This window comes from Solanum dulcamara, chromosome 8, assembly GCF_947179165.1.
Source record: "Solanum dulcamara chromosome 8, daSolDulc1.2, whole genome shotgun sequence".
Taxonomy (NCBI): Eukaryota; Viridiplantae; Streptophyta; class Magnoliopsida; order Solanales; family Solanaceae; genus Solanum; species Solanum dulcamara.
In genome coordinates this window covers 8,040,334-8,057,624 of record NC_077244.1, presented here as the reverse complement: position 1 = coordinate 8,057,624, position 17,291 = coordinate 8,040,334, and the positions used below count along the sequence as shown (strand labels likewise).

Here is a 17,291-nt window from a genome sequence, read left to right as displayed (position 1 = left end):
TTTTTATTTGATTTCTTGTAAAGACTATTTATATTATTATAATAAAGTCTTGATTTAAATATTTAAATAGATTATTGTGTATATATGTGTGTCCATTACTTACATATAGTAAACGATTTTGTGTATGGAGTTTTAACTCATACATGAAAGATTAAAATTGTCGGTTCCTATAAGTTATAAATTAAATGTTCACAATCAAAGATAAAGTTGGACAAACGTCTTGATGGTTGTAACACAAGATTAAATATAATTTGATCTAAATTATGGAAATGGTTAAATTCCTATTTCTTGTACTATTACATTTTGTATGTATTGAACGGACCAATTAGAAACATTTATTTATGTTATGAATATTTATAAATAAATTCTCTAGTCTATTACATGTATACTTATTCTTAGGGGTGTACATGAACCAGATTGGTTCGGATTTTTTTATAAATCAAACCAAACCATTTGTGTCGGGTTATTAAATCTATAAATCAAACCAAACCAATAAAGCCGGGTTTTTCGATATTAATTTTTCTCGGGTTTTTTGGATTTTTTCGGGTTATTCGGGTTTTTTCGGATTTCTCAGATTTTCATAGTATCTAATAAAAAAACAAAGAGCGGTGCTTCTTAAAAAGAATTCTAGTACAAAATATCAACATATAAGATGGAGGCAGAACACTGTTTGAAGTTTTAACTGTATAATATAATTTTATAAGATGGGCTTTTTTTGTGTATTATTTAGATGGATTTCTCAAGTCCAAAACTAAATGTAAGAAAGAAAAAACAATTATGAAAAAATTTAAAAAAATATTTATAAATTACATTTTAATAAATATTTTTATGTATAACATAATTTAAGAGTAGTATATCTATAATCGGGTCGGTTTGGGTTCGGTTTGACTTTTTTTAGTTAAAACCAAACCAACCCTATAATGGTCGGGTTTTTTTTCCAAACACCAAACCAAGTCAAACTAAACCACTAGTCGGGTTTTTTTTCCGGTTTGGTTTGTTTTGTCGGTTTGGTGCGGTTTATCGATTTTCCCTGTACAGCCCCCTACTTATACTCTTAATCTTGATATAATTATTATGATCTATGTGATTGTTTTATTATTTTAATCTACTAAAATGTGAGACCTTTTAATGAGTCAATAAAATTCTAGTAGATTGGATAATGACCAATTCCATTAGTGAAATAATAACTAGTTAATAGAACTGTATCTCGAACTCGAGATAGAAAATACCCCTTTATGTTTACTTATAAGTTTTCACGTGAAAATCCTGCATGTGGATTTTATATCCATCATGTGAAATAAGTTAAGTATGATAATAAAGAATTAAATTAGTCGATTAATTAAATCTTTCAGAAATTTAATTTAATTGATTGGTGTTAGTAATTCTAATATGGGGGGTTAAATAAGATGTAATGGTAGATTTTGAAAATTAAATCGAGGAGTGCAATTAAATTTTTTTAGTGGAATAATTTATAATTTAGTACGATATGGTCAATACCAAAATCAACTTCCCTTTCGGGAGGGATACCGGGAAGGTCATCAGGAAAGACATCGGGGAATTCATTGACTATAGGAACTGACTCAAGAGAAGGACTTTTGGAGTTGACATCCCTAACCCTCACAATATGGTAAATACATCCCTTAGAAATCATTTTGCGAGCCTTAAGATAAGAAATAAACTGACCCTTAACCACCGAATCACGACCCTGCCATTCAATAACAGGCTCATTTGGAAATTGGAACTTGACTCGACGATTCCTACAATCTATGGAAGCATAAGATGCATGTAACCAATCCATCCCAAGAATGACATCGAAATCTACCATATCTAGCTCAATGAGATCACAAGGAATAACTTTATGCAAGATAGACACAAGGCAATCCCTATAGACCTTTCTAGCAATAACTGACTCACCAACGGGGGTAGACACCAAATAGGGCTCTAATAACATTTCAGGTAAAACATCAAATCTATTAGCAAGGAATGGAGTAACAAAAGATAAATTTGCACCCGGATCTAATAGTGCATACACATCAAAAGAAAAGACCTTTAACATACCGGTAATGATATTGGGTGCATCCTCAACCTCTTGTCTCCCATGCAAGGCGTAAAAGCGGTTAGTGCGTTGGACACCTCCTTGGACTTGTTGACCATGAGCAATTTGGCCTTGAGTCCTACCACCACCATCTCTACAATCCTTAGCATGGTGGCCCAGCTTGCCACACTTAAAGCATGCATTGGAACCAGCTAAGCATTCCCCTTTGTGAGTCCTTCCACACTTCTTGCAAGCAGGGAAAGTTTGAGTAGCAACATTCTCTCTTGGAATCATTGGTTTACCACTCTTGTCCTTGTTGAACCTTGGAGGAGGAGTATTGGTGGAACCTTGTCCCACAAATCGTTGCCCACCTTGACCTTTGCCATTGTTACCATAATCGGACCTTTGAGGGTTAAACCCTCCACCATCCACTCTAGCCTTTTTGAACCCCCTTGATCTCTCTCTAAGCTTCTCTTCTTCAATTTGTTCTGCGTAAGTCATTAACCGAGAGATATCCATCTCCTTGATCAACATGGCCGTTTTGCACTCCTTGGACACCAAGCTTGAGACACCGGAAATAAACTTGCTCATCCTAGCTCTTGGGTCGGAAACCATAAAAGGAGCATACTTTGACAACTTAGTGAATTTGAGAGCATACTCCCTCACGCTCATACTCCCTTGACGGAGGTTGATGAACTCTTGGATTTTGGCCTCCCTTAGCTCTAATGGGAAGAAGCGGTCTAGGAAGGCACCTTTGAACTCTTCCCATCCTATCGACCCTATTTCTTCATCCCTCTCAACAATCCATTGTTCGTACCATACTCGAGCCACACCTTTGAGTTGATAGGCCACTAGCTCGTCCTTCTCATTTGGTGGCACACCCATGATAGACACAATCCGGTACACCTCATTAATGAACTCCATAGGGTCCTCATCTAGTTTAGAACCATCGAACTCGGGTGGATTCATCCTTTGGAAATCCCGAATCCTAGAGGCTGGATTTTGCATTTGGGGAGAAGGAACACCTAGATTCCCTTGGTTAGCTACGACTTGAGCTAACAAAGTAATAACACTGCGAAACTCGGCATGGGTTACCCCGTCCTCATGATGTTGGGCATTAGGAATCGGAGGAGTTTGGTCCTCATCGTCAACCCTTGCTCTTCGAGGTGGTCTTCCACGAGTCATTATCTAGAGAACACAAAATGGGTCGTTAGTTAAAGGAAAGCTTAGGACACTCTAAGGCACGACATAAATTTGAAAGAAGTGAAAATTTTCCTAAACGTCTCATAGTCTCTTATTCATAATTGTGGCGCGCTTCACAACCATGAACAAGAACCTATTCGACGCGGTATGTTGGACTTCCAAGGATCATTCAAAACCTCGGGCTCTGATACCAAGTTTGTCACGACCCAAGCCTAGGGCCTAGACGTGACATGGCGAATGAGGAACCCGAAAGTACCTCAAACAAGCCTCTTAGCATTCTTTTAGCCTTTCATAGGTAATGATGATAAATAAACAAGCGGAAATCATAATAAATCTTCAACTTATATATGTCCAACAATACCTCTAACTATTAGATTTAATGGGGCTAAGACAAGTTCCTAGCTCACCCTCAATCATAATAGAAGAAATGCCATAATAAAATATCTTAACATATCATAAGCTAGAAAGACAAAGGAGTATTGTTCCCGGAACATGGGAACTCACCAAAAGTAGTCTTCAATGGAATATCAACTAGCCACGTAGAGGAGAACGAGGAGGAGCAGCGATCCCTACATGGTGATATCATGTAGGCAAAAGAGTATGCGTTAGTACTTTGAATGTACTAAGTATGTAAGGATGCATGAACATTGAGAAAATATTATAACATTTATGTAATATGGAACATAATGTAATACATGCATAATAAATCATATGGATATCCTTTAAAACATTCATTTTTGTGGGAAGCTAACCATAACCGACATTTAAGACCATGCGAGCTATTACATGGAATCCAACATAACCCCCTACGTTGGCCGGGGAGACTACTTGCCAGGTAGAACTCCGTCAATTTCATTCATTTCTTTAACTTTAACTTTAAGGGCTATTTATGGATCCATTAGCCTAAGCCTACAAGGGCTCCTATGTTGGCACATAGTTAATGAGACAGGGGGTTGCTACTAGGATTCCCTTACCGAATCCCACCTCAATGACCCATTCGGTGCTAAGTCAATCCCACGGAATAGTTTAATACTTTAAAATAGTCATAGCATATAACTTGAGAATTCAAAATATCATATTCGGTAGAATAGCTCATTAAAACATTTGGTAATTCAAATATGCAAGAATTTTCCTTATTGCATAAAGAATCCATCATTCATATCATTTCATCATTCTTTTATTTCATAAGACTCCCTTTTGATCATAGATATTTCTTTTATAAACATTCATTTGGAGTCAAAGCTTTCAAGTCAAACTTTATTAAAAACATAGTAAAACTAGGTGGGTTCAAATCACTTCAACTTGCAAATATGTATGTAAATAAATATACATAAATACTTTGAAATCCATTAATTAAAAATCATGCTTTAAACAACCCACCATGAATTTCAAGAACCTTTAAATAGATAAATAGGAGAATTACTTATAAACCATCAATTCATACATATAAAATTATGTTGCATCAAAATAGACCAATAATTATTAGTTTAACCATGATTCATACTATTAAGTAAAAATAAGAATTACCATAAGAAAATATTACTTGAAATCAAGATATTTAATTGAAAGAGTTTTTTTTTGGACTACATGGTGGAAGAACCCATGGATAAATACACACATAACTTAGAGTAGAGCTTAAACAAAATAAATATAATTTATCATATAATCAAAATAATTTAGGCATGAGAGTGAAAGGAATACTCTCATTGAAGCCTTACATACCTGGAAACCGAAGCTTTAGTTGGTACCGGAAGACTTAATGAACACTCTTGAGTCCTAGCTTCTCTCCTTCCCGGAATGTTTTGTGTACTACCCGGAATATATGAATCACCGGAATAGTATTTTTTCACTACTAAGAACTAAAGAAAGCTTGATGAATAAAATGAGGAAATAAGGTGGGTATTTATAGGTGGGAAAGATGACCTAACAATAAATAAAATAATTATAAATAAAAATCTGAAAATTTAGTGGAATATATTGATGTCATGGATGATGTTAAATGGAGGACAATTTATGTCATGAGTGATGTCAAATGTATCTAGATCTTTCTATGGTAGGTGAAATGAGTTATCTTTGACAGAATACTCTTTTTGGGAGCTGCGTTTGAATACGATAAATTCCTTATTAGGATTTGGTGTCTTCATAAGAATTGTAGATATGGAAGTCTAGTTTCATATCGTTCAAGAATCAACCAATTTGGATAAACCTACAGTGAGATATGATTTTTCTTCTATAAACACTCATTTCCGTAACAGCATCCTACCTTACAAAGATTAATTTATTTGACCTACTTAACCTCCGAATCTTAAAATATGGTCTTCATAAAAGTTGTAGGTAATGATCTTGTGGTTACTCAGAAATTTGAATCACTCAATTTGGATATTTCTATGAAAAGTTATGACCAAAATACAGAGACTGTATCATGTTTAGGCAAAAATTGAAACATCGTATACAACGTTTTTAGGGGATATTACAGGAGTCGGGGCCAAGTCTAGGTCAAGAGTCGAGTCCCCAGTCGAGGTTGTAAGTCGGGTCTCTAGTCACGGTAGGGAGACATGTTTTGAGTTGGGGTTGAGGGTCAAGTCCCAATTTGAGACTGGTTCTTAGTTTGAGATTTCGTCCTAAGACCAAAGTTAGGTTATGAGTTTGAAAAAGAGTTTTCAAAAATATTTTTCTTACTTAATGTAGGAAAGTCATTTTTTTTTCAAATTTGAGAAAAATAAATCCATTTGAAAAATATTTAATTCAACCAAATATAAAAATATTGAAGAAAAAAAATTTGTACCAAACACACCCTACATGTTACCTTAGAATATTACGAGTTGGCAAACATGGAATACCAAAATATTGCTATCATACTTAATTACTCCAACAAGAATTACCTCAAACTCAATTATGCCTAGACGCGGTTATCACTTGGTCCATGGTCGGATGGAATTCGTCAAATATATAAGAAAGATAAAATATGAAGTTCTTAATTTCTCGTTGGTTCTAGATTTTGAGAGTAGATTTTATTTAAAAATACAATTGAAAATATTATTTGTTAATAAAATTTGATGATCAGTTTTTAAAAATCTATCTTCTATTTTCACTCACAAATTTTTAAATTTTTTCTTTCAAATAAAATAAATATTCTGATACAACTTCAAATTTCAAAAATATACTTTTTAACACAACTTCAAAAACTCTTCTTTATTAAAAAAATAAATTAAATCTACGATAGTTTCTTGTAATACTAGCATGGTACATTAGGCTTAAAGTTTCAGAGTGGAAAAAGTCTCGTGATGTCATAACAGAATATATATACGTTTTGAAGTGGTCTAACACTTCAGGTGTCAAATTTATATTATAGTATTGGACCAAAAAATTATATGATAGTACACATCAAACCATGCTTGGAGCCCGTTTGAATAGACTTAAAAAAAATAACTTTTATATATGAAGTGTTTTTAGAACTTTGAAGTGTTGAAAGTTATTTTTATAAATAAGCAATTGAGTGTTTGGATAAAAGTGCTTATGTTGAAAATAAGTGTTTGAATTTTAGAGTTAAAAGAATAAAAATGGTAGTTTGAGAATTTAGTTAAAATATAAGGGATATAAAAGTAATTTTTATGGTCAAACAAAATGGCTTTCAGCACTTAGAAAAAAAGTTAGAAATCCTAACTTTTCATTTTTGACTGACTTTAAAAACTTTATGATTTAAAGTTAGCATTAGGCAAACACGTCCAAAGCTAAAAAGGGGCTTATCAGTTGGTTTGACCAACTCAAAGCCCATCCAAACGGGCTCTAGATTACATAATTCTATAATAGTAGGAGAAAAAATGGATATGACTCCATCTCTTATAGTGAGTTGAGAATAATAAAAAGGGAAAGTCCCATCACCTAGGAGGGTTAGGGCTACACCATACTAACCACATGTAATTAGGACTTAGGAGTAAGAGGTATAATGAAATACCAATAAGAATAGTATTATATTTTTAGTTCAAGAATTTTGAATTCTAAAAAGGAATACTACAAATAATACTAAAGAAAGTATTAAAAAAATAAAATAATGTTCTATCAAGGAATACTACAAATAATACTTTCCTATCCATCTAAAGAAAGTATTAAAAAAATAAAATAATGTTGTATCATATGGAATTTGACTCTTGGACTATATATGAGAGTAACACTTGACCTTGATATATGTATTTGTTATTATTACTTTATTATATTGTTGCTAAAATCTGATTGGAATTGCGGGGGGGGGGGGGGGGGGAATTATCAGAATGATCCTTAATAAATGTATGGGTTTTTGTTTCATTTTGTTCTCAATGTGTGAACAAGATTGAAAGGGTCCTTAATGTATTCCAAAAAGTGATATGTTTGATTTTCAGTAAAATAAATAAACACAATTATTAATTTTATATGTTAAAATAAAGTAAGACTTCACTTATTTTTATTAAAATTAAGATATCTAAATTTAAATGCATATGTGAATAATTAAAATGTCTCGAGATTTGAACTATGAATAATTAAGACTTGTTATTTTTCAACATCTAAATGTACTTAATATATTTATTTGCAAACATAATAACTATTCAATTCAAATAAGAAAATACTTTAATTATTTAAAAAATATATATTTAATAAAATAAAATTATTATTTGATAAAAATAAGAGTCCTCAAAGAAAGAGACTATTTTACGACATTTTTGCTTCCAGTCTTTAGTTAAATCTTCAAGTTTAGTCCAGTTTAAATTCATCCTAAAGCAAAAAGCGGAGCTAAGAGAGGGGCGCATAATGATACAATGTTGATACTCGAGTTGTTTAAATCTAATTATGTTAATTAGTGTTGGTAGAGATGGTTTATAGTGGTGGTAATGGCTGGTATTACATAGTGGCTAGTAATGATGGAGGTGATTGGTGTTATAGTGACTGACGTGATGATGATGCTTGATAGTGGTGGTGATAATTATGATGGTGAAGTCGGTCATTGTTAATAGTTGGCAGAGTTGAGGATAGTGGTTAGAAGATTATGTGGTGAATGACGATGTGTTGGTGGTAGTAGATGGTGACGCTAATTATGATGGTGAAGGTGGTTGGTAGTAGGAATTGATGCACACGCAAGTGTATGTGGTCTCACAAGTAATATAGTGGCTCTTTCAAGCCGGATATCGAATCCACAGAGACTTTACTCAGACCAATTATTTCTTTTTAAAAGACTACACCGATTACCTGTGTTGTAAGAAATTGAGATAATTCTATCACTAAATCCTTTGTTGTAAGAAAAATCACTACTACTATAATTAATGCAAGATTTTCGCAGAAAATCAGATTATAAAAAGTCCGGGGCTACAACATAGTATGAAAACAAACATAATATTTTTTGATTTTTAGTCTCCGGTGATTTATTTAACTACTGATTTATAGGGTTGCTAATACAATCATGGTCTTACGACCTCTAATTTTCTATCTTTATCGACAGTCTAATGACATCGTTGAGCGGGGATAGGCATGAATCAATAAAAATGCATCAAGCTATCTTTCTATTTATTAACCAAATGAGGTACAAAGGTATGTGCGACTAGCATCCTGGATACGAATCACCCTAAGTTACCCTTGCATGAACATGTTCCCTACATTCTTTGTTCTATCTCCTTGCCTTCTTCCGAATTCAAGGTAGAAAACACATGTATTCTAATGTTGGACAAACATTACAATAGTTAAAACAAAAATACAGGAGTAATTATAATTAACAACTCATTATCGACCAAAGAGTAGATCATATTACGTTATAACTTCATAGGTACAGCCCTAGAATAAGAGAGCTTAGCCATCATGTTCAATGAAAACACACCATATAATAGTTCATACACTTTAATCTTTAAAAGAAAAGAGAAGAAAAAGGAAATCAAAAGTGTGTGTACTCTCATCTCAGTATTTTTTCAAAAAGCTGCGTGAACCCTTTCTCAAATGCCTTAGGGTTCTATTTATAGGGTTTTAAAAATAACCCTCCAATCCTTAGTTGATCCGGACTTAGAATAAAAAAAATCAGAACTTTGGAGCTATGTTGGTGTGGTGCGCCAGGATCGTGCCATAAAGTGCCTTCAGTAGTTTCACTCCTGGCGCGTCATGCTAGTAGTACACCAGGAATGCCTCTCAATAGTTTCTGCTTTGGCGCGGCGCCAACAGTGTGTCAAAGATGAGCCTCTGTAGTTTATGTCCTGATGCGGCGCACCAACAGTGAGCCACGGCTGCTTGTTCCATTTTTCGCTCACTTCTTCTCCCGTTCAGCTTGCACTTCTTTCCATTGAGTTCTTCCTAGCACTGACTTGTCGCCAAGAATCCTGCAATCACTACACACACACACCTTAGTGCAACCTTGTTCTTCATTCTATCTAAAACATGCAATTATGTTTCTAAAATATTCTCAAAACAACTACTAAATATGGGCAAACAAGGAATATGGGCACATAAATATGTCCAAGATCACCACCCCACACTTAGATTTTTGTTCGTCCTTGAATAAATACTTGACTTATGCATAGACAATGACACAACATGTATGAAAACAAATCCGACTTGGATATACAATGGGAATCTCACTAAGCATGTTCACGTTTCATACACCCACATGACTAGTTCAACACCTCCTAACCTTAAGGACTGACTCAGTAACATAACAAACTCATATACATTATTCAGTTATCCACCATATAAGTTAACAATCCTTTCACTTGTACATGTGCCTCTCACCACAAATGAATCACCCGTAAGCATTCAAATGTTATTTTTAAAATTAGTGGGTGTATAACAACAAAGTCACTCACGCTCTCAAATGATTTCATGTGCCATAAAAGATTTTCCATAGGCTTTCCCTTAGTGTTTTGCTCTGCTAGTACAAGACTGTGATAGTTTAGGATCACTAGGTCTTCATAGGTTATAATATGGGCCGAGGGACGGGTAGGAACTATTTTTCGGTTATAACTAGTGACTAACTTTTTCAAACGCTTTAATACATTACACTTCTCATTTGCTCAACTTCGAACACCCATTTAAACTCACCCCTTTTCTTTCTTGTTTACCCTTTTTATAATAGGGTCCCTCTTCCCCTCTTTCTTCTTTTATTTATTAATTTTTTCTCTTTTTCTCTCTTTGTTTTATTATAAAATGTAAGTTTATTCCAGGCTCCAATACCCTACTTCATAAGCTTCATGTTCTCTATCCCTTTGTTCTGCATTTACTTCTTTCAAAGCACTTAGGATTTTGGATCAAAATAACTTACTAGGCTCCATGAAACAAATGGGGATAGGCTACATAATGAGGCTGTCAAAGAAAATTTCAAGGCTCAAAGGGGCTGACTAGGGAATAAGAATTCATATTAGGTACACAACAAGGGGAACAAAAATATGGCTATCAAAGAAATGCCTATATCATTTCCTAAACTCCACAATCTTCATTTAATTTCGCATACACTCCGTGTAAGTTTTAGCTATCAATATATATGCACAGAACACAACAAATCCTCCCACACATGGCACATGTACAAATGAAGAATGTCAACTAAAGATTACCAACTATACAAGCATATGAATTCAACATTAAGCAGGAATAACTCGAGTCGAATACAAGATCTTTAGGTGTCTTAAGCTAGTCATTTCATTCCATGGTTTACATCATCCAAATGTGCAGCCTAGTCAGACACCATATTTACAAACAGACACCACGACAATGAATACTCTAAAGACGGTCGTCATCCATCTATCATAGAGCAACGCCACTCAACTAAGGCTAACTTAGACCTATGACACTTTTTTATACGGTTCAAAAAGAACTATCCTTGGCTGAAGAACCAAAAACAACTATCAAGGAACCCAAAATAAACATGTATTAAATAATCTATACGCAATACAATTAGAATTCCAACTCTCAGCCAACACTTAAACAAAACACTGTCCTCAGTGCACAATTAATGCATAGTCTAAGAGTGAAAGAAAGAACTCCCCGAACAGCTCAGTCGTCATCGCCATTATCAGTAGCGGCAATGTCATCCACCGGCATAAGAGAAGTGGTAGTGGCATCATCCAACTCTTCATCTTCATCATCATCGCCCATCTCATTAACTGTGGGCTCATCATCATCCAAGGGCTCCTTAAAGCTAGGCCCATCCAGCACATGTACATAGCACTATCCGAACTCGACAATGGTGCGTTGATGGCGCGACACGCTAGTGTTGTGCCCCATCTGGAAAATGCTGATTTGGGCTTGGTATGGTGCACCAGTATAGCACCCGTCTGAGCCCTCTGTTGTTTATACCCTGGCACGGTGTGCCTGCAGAGTGCCAGCCCGCCAGGTTTCAAAATTTTGCTCTTTTCTTTCTTTGCACGTTTGCTCCATCTTGCTTCGAATTGGCTCTTGTTAATCTGCTCATCAACCACACACCATTAGAATAACAAACACGGTGGGTTTCCTTCCACCCAGCGCCTAAGTTTTGGTCGTGGCATGACGTTATTTTTAGAACTTGTTCTATTCCTAATATTACCAAGAAAGACAATATAAAATCAAATACTATCCTAAAATACAAAAGACAGCAAAATTACAAGCTTTAAATCCTAATAAAATGCATGAGTTTCCTCCTGTGTAGCGCCTGATTTACCATCGTAGCATGATCCAGCTACTTCTTCACTCATCTTTCAGTTCTATGGCTTCCTCATCACGGTCAACATCCTCACCAAAGTAGTATTTGACTCTCTGTCCAATTATAAAAAATATGGATGTCTTTATTGCATTCCACAATTCTACAGCTCCATGCGGTATCATACACATTACTTCAAAAGGTCCACTCCACTTGGACTGCAACTTTCTTGGAAAGAGCTTGAGTCTCGAGTTTAAAAGGAGTACCTTTTGCCCTGGTTCGAGTTGCGAGTGACAATATGCTTGTCATACCATCGCTTTATTTTCTCTTTATGAAACTTAGTATTCTAATAGGCATGTAGCCTAAACTCTTCTAACTCATGCAAATGAACCAACCTCTTCCGTCCTGCAAAATCTGGATTGAGATTAAACTTCTTGATTACCCAGTAGGCTTGATGTTCTAACTCCACTGGTAAGTGACACACTGTACTAAATACCATATGATATGGAGATGTCCTATTGAGGGGTTTTATAAGCAATTCTGTACGCCCATAATGCCTCATCTAGCTTTGCTGACCAATTCTTTATTTGTGCATTAACAATCTCTTGCAGTATCTGCTTCACCTTCCTTTTGGAGACCTCAACTTGTCCACTGGTTTGCGGATGATAAGTTGTAACTACTTTATGTCTCACCCCATACTTATCCAAGAGATTCTTCATTGTTTGATTGATGAAGTGTAATTCTCCATCACTAATAATTGCTCTGGGAGTGCCAAATCAAGTAAATATGTGCTTCTTTAGGAACTTGCTCACCACTTTTGATTCATTCATGGGAAGGGACACTGCTTCAACCCATTTGGACACATACTCCACTGCCACTAATATATATTGATTCCTACAGGATGATGGAAATGGACCAATGAATTACATGCCCTATACATCGAAGATTTCAACCTCCAAAATATTATTTAAAGGTATTGCGTGTCTCCTTGATATTGTGCCCATTCGTTGACACTGATCACAGTTCTTTACATATTCTGCAACATCTTTAAACAATGTAGGACAAAAGAAATCTAATTAAAATACCTTATGGGCAATATGTTCTCCTTCATAATGGCTGCCATATGGTGAAGAATGACAACTATCCAACACTTGGCGTACCTCAGTTTCTGGCACACATCTTCTAACCATTCGGTCAATACCTTGATTGAATAAATAAGGCTCATCCCATATGTAGAATCTGGCATCATGCATCAACCTTTTATTTTGTTGTGAGGTTGCATCAGAGGGAAATACTCCACTAACCAGGTAGTTGACAACATCATTGTACCATGATAATTCAATCACCTCTAGGGCCAGTAGTAGCTCATCTGGAAATTCCTCTTTGATCTGCAGTTGTTCTTCAACATGTGTCAAACTCTCTAACTTGGAAAGGTGATCGGCAACTTGGTTCTTACATCCCTTGTAATTCTTGATCTCTATGTCAAACTCTTATAGCAACAAGATCCATCTTATAATCTGTGTCTTTGCATCTTTGTTATTAATTAGGTACCTAAGAGCTGCATGATCAGTGTGAACAATCACTTTAGTACCTACCAGATAGGATCTGAACTTGTCGAATGCATAAATCAGTGTCAACATCTCTTTTTCTGTGACAATGTAGTTGACCTAAGCTGAATCAAGAGTCTTGCTTGCATAATAAATAGAGTGAAAAATCTTCTCTTTTTGCTACCCCAAAACTGCCCCTATTGCTACATCATTAGAATCACACATAAGCTCAAAAGGTAGCTCCTAATTGGGAGAAATTAAGATTAGAGCTTTCGTGCGCTTCTTCTACAATACCTCAAAGACCCGTTCACAATCCTCATTAAATGAGAACTTTACTTCCTTCTCCAACAAGATGCACATATGCCCGACTATTTTTGAGAAATTCTGAATGAACGTTTTATAGAACTGAGCATAACCCAGGAAATTACAGACTCCTTTGATTGAAATAGAGAGAGGTAGCTTTTCTATCACCTCAATCTTGGATTTATATACTTCCAACCCATGCTTTGACACTTTATGACCCAAGACAATCCATTTCTTTACTAGAAAATGACACTTTTCCCAGTTTAGTACAAGATTTATCTCTCCGCACTTTGCTAACACTCTATCCAGATTTCGCAAGCATAAATCAAAGGACTCCCCAAAAACTAAGAATTCATCCATGAAGATCTCTACAAAATCCTCCACCATGTCCTGGAAGATAACCATCATACACCTGTGAAAAGTTGCAGGTGCATTACACAATTCAAATGGCATATGCTTGAAAGCATAAGTTCTATAGGGATAAGTGAATGTCGTCTTTTCTTGATCCTCAAGAGCAATTGAGATTTGATTTTACCCTGAATAGCTATCCAAGAAGAAATAGCATTCTTGCCCAGACAACCTGTCTAGCATTTGATCAATTAAAGGAACTGGGTAATGATCCTTCCTTGTCACCCCATTCAATCTATAGTAGTCTATGCAAATCATCCAACCAGTGATTGTTCTAGTGGAAATTAGCTCATTTTTCTTATTTGTGATCACCTTTATCCCCTCTTTTTTAGGTACACACTGGACTGGACTTACCCATTTACTATTTGAGATAGGGTAGATGATACCTGAACCCAACCACTTAATGACCTCCTTTCTCATCACATCTTTCATCACCGGATTCAGTCTACGCTGAGGTTGCGCGACTGGTTTGTGCCCTTCCTCCATGAATATCCTATGCATGCACAAAGCTAGACTAATCCCATATAGGTCAGCCATTTGCCAGCCCATGGCTTTCTTCTATCATCTGAGCATTTCCAAAGCTACTTTAACCAGCATTTCAGACAAAACAGATGAAAGGTTACCGGTAAAGTACCATTTGGACCAAGGAAGGCATACCTGAGATGAGATAGAAGTGGTTTAAATTCCAGTTTTGGAGCTTCCTCAGTTGAGGGTTTGGGCGAAGGTACCAATACTCTATTCAATAGTTCCACCTGTTTTTTTCCACATGCTCACATTGTGAGCATCCAACACACTAAAAACAAATTGTGCCAGCACATCACCTTCTATGTCTTGACCCATTAACACTTTCTCAATATTATCTTTAGATTCAACGCATTTCTCTGCCACTAATTCATCAATTACCGTTATTATAGATAACTCTTCATATATAGCAGGCAATTTCAATGCGTTATGCATATAAAATACTTTCACCTTGTCATAAGCTCTTATTGTGAGTTACCCTGCTGCTACATTTATCAATTCCCCTCTTATTGCCAAGAATAGGCGTCCTAATATGAAAGGGAATTTTAGATCCGACTCAAAGTCTAGGATGACAAAGTCTACAGGGAAAATGTGTGATCCCACCTAGACTAATACATTCTTGATGATCTCATCGGGTCTAACTACTAAGCGATCTACCAGTTGCAACAGAATGGTGGTAGGCTTCGGATTTCCAAATCCCAATTTCTTGAACATAGAGGTAGGCATCAAATTGACACTTGCCCCCAAATCACATAATCCTCTTGCATTCACACAACTGTCAATAGTATCCTATACCGTGAAACTCCCTGGATCTTTCTGCTTTGTTGGGAGCTTAACTTTATTCAGAATTCTTAAACTGCACTCCTTAGTGAGTGCTACTATTTCATACTCAGAGCTTGCTCTTTTTGGCCACAATGTCCTTGACATAATTGGCGTACTTAGGGATATCCTGCAAAATATCAATCAAAGGTAAATTAATTTGTACCTATTTTAGCATGTTGATGAACTTCTCAAAACATTCCTCCTTTTTTTTCTTGAAATTTTATGGGAACGGAGGAGGAGCCTTCCTCCGATGCCTCCCATTCATTCTTCTTCATTTCATCATTATTTTTGATTCTTCATCCGCCTTTTGTCTGCTGGATTCACCTTCTTTTCCAACTTTTTCTTTACCTTTCAACTCATCCGATTTTCTTTGGGGAGTCAATTTAGTTAGTAGCCGACCCCTATGGGTACTTACTATATTTAACTTTTTGGGGTTTGTATCAGTGTTATCTAGCAAACCTCCTTGATGGCGAGAGTTTTGTGCACTTGCCAACTGCCCAAGCTATTTTTAGAGATTCTAAGTAGCTAACTGATTTTGACGCACATCTGCAGCTAACATAGCTTGGTTATTCATGATATGTTTCAACATATCCTCTACACTTATGCGTCCTAATTTCCCTAAACTCTGGTTACCCTAGCTTTGATTATTGTAATGTTGCCCACCTCCTTGTGGTCTGAATTGGGTCTGCCCTTAATGTTGATTTCCACCCAATAACAAGTTCAAGTGATTTATCCAATTAAGGTTGTAAGTATTTCCATAGTTCTGGTTAACTCCTCCCCTTGGTGCATTACACATAAAGTTCATAGACTTCGTTGTTGAACTATATTCATTGCCACCTGTTGTTGTTCTAGTGCCAAATTATTAAAATGTGTGGACATCATATTTTTTATTGGTGCAATCTATGTAGTCAAGGCTGTCATGGCATCTACTTCCAACATTCCTGCTTGTTTCTGCACCACAGGCCTAGAATTACCTCCATTCCACTCAGGATTTGCCTGAGATATGCAATTTAGTAGTATATATAGCTCAGCATAAATTTTCTCTAGCACTTGTCCACCTGTAGCTGAGTCAAGGAGAATTTTAATGTTGGGTTCCAACCCCTCAATAAAGGTATGGACCAACACCTTATTCACCTGATGATGGTGGGGACAACTGATGAGCAGAGATTTAAACCTATCCCAATCTTGATATAAATTCTCTCTAGCTTTTTGTTTAAAGCTTAGGATTTCGCTTCTCAACTTAGCTGTCTTTCCAGAAGGAAAGACCTGATTAGAAACTTACAAGCTAAGTTATTCCAAGTAGTAATGAAATTGGGCGGTTCTGAATTCAACCACCTTTTTGCCTCCCCCAACAGGGAAAAGGCAAACAATGTTAACTTCACATAATCAGGAGATACCCAATTGGAGTGTAAGTATCACTGATTTCCAGAAAATTCTGGATATGTACTTGGGGATCTTTGTGAAGAAACCTAGTAAACTGTACGTTCGTGTGCAAAAGTTTCACCATATTCTATTTAGCTCAAACCAACCTCTAGCCGACGTTTTTGAATACTGGAGGTGATATTTACTGTGAGTGGGACTGCCACATCATGCACTGTTCTTGCTTCCATCTCCATATGTATCTCTTTTGGTGGTATCTCCTAAGGCAAACCGTCCTCTGGCAAACCGTGATTATTCTCCAGATTGAGTTTCTATATATTAAGAGGCCGATCTTCGCCTTTGTCGATGAAAGAATCATTCAGGCTCAGATAATGGATCTACAAGCTTCCTGTCCCTGCCCATTGTAATGCCTCAGTTACCAACAAAACTGCATAGCTAAGATCAAGTTGTTAAC

The 17,291-nt window shown here is 36.0% G+C and overlaps 1 non-coding gene across 1 annotated transcript; it reads left to right on the top strand.

Annotated features, from left to right (window-relative positions):
* Positions 1 to 16,592: 16,592 nt before the first annotated feature.
* On the top strand, positions 16,593 to 16,699 carry LOC129901762 (small nucleolar RNA R71). The gene has a single exon (XR_008769937.1). It is a non-coding gene; the product is annotated as a small nucleolar RNA R71 (small nucleolar RNA).
* Positions 16,700 to 17,291: the final 592 nt, after the last annotated feature.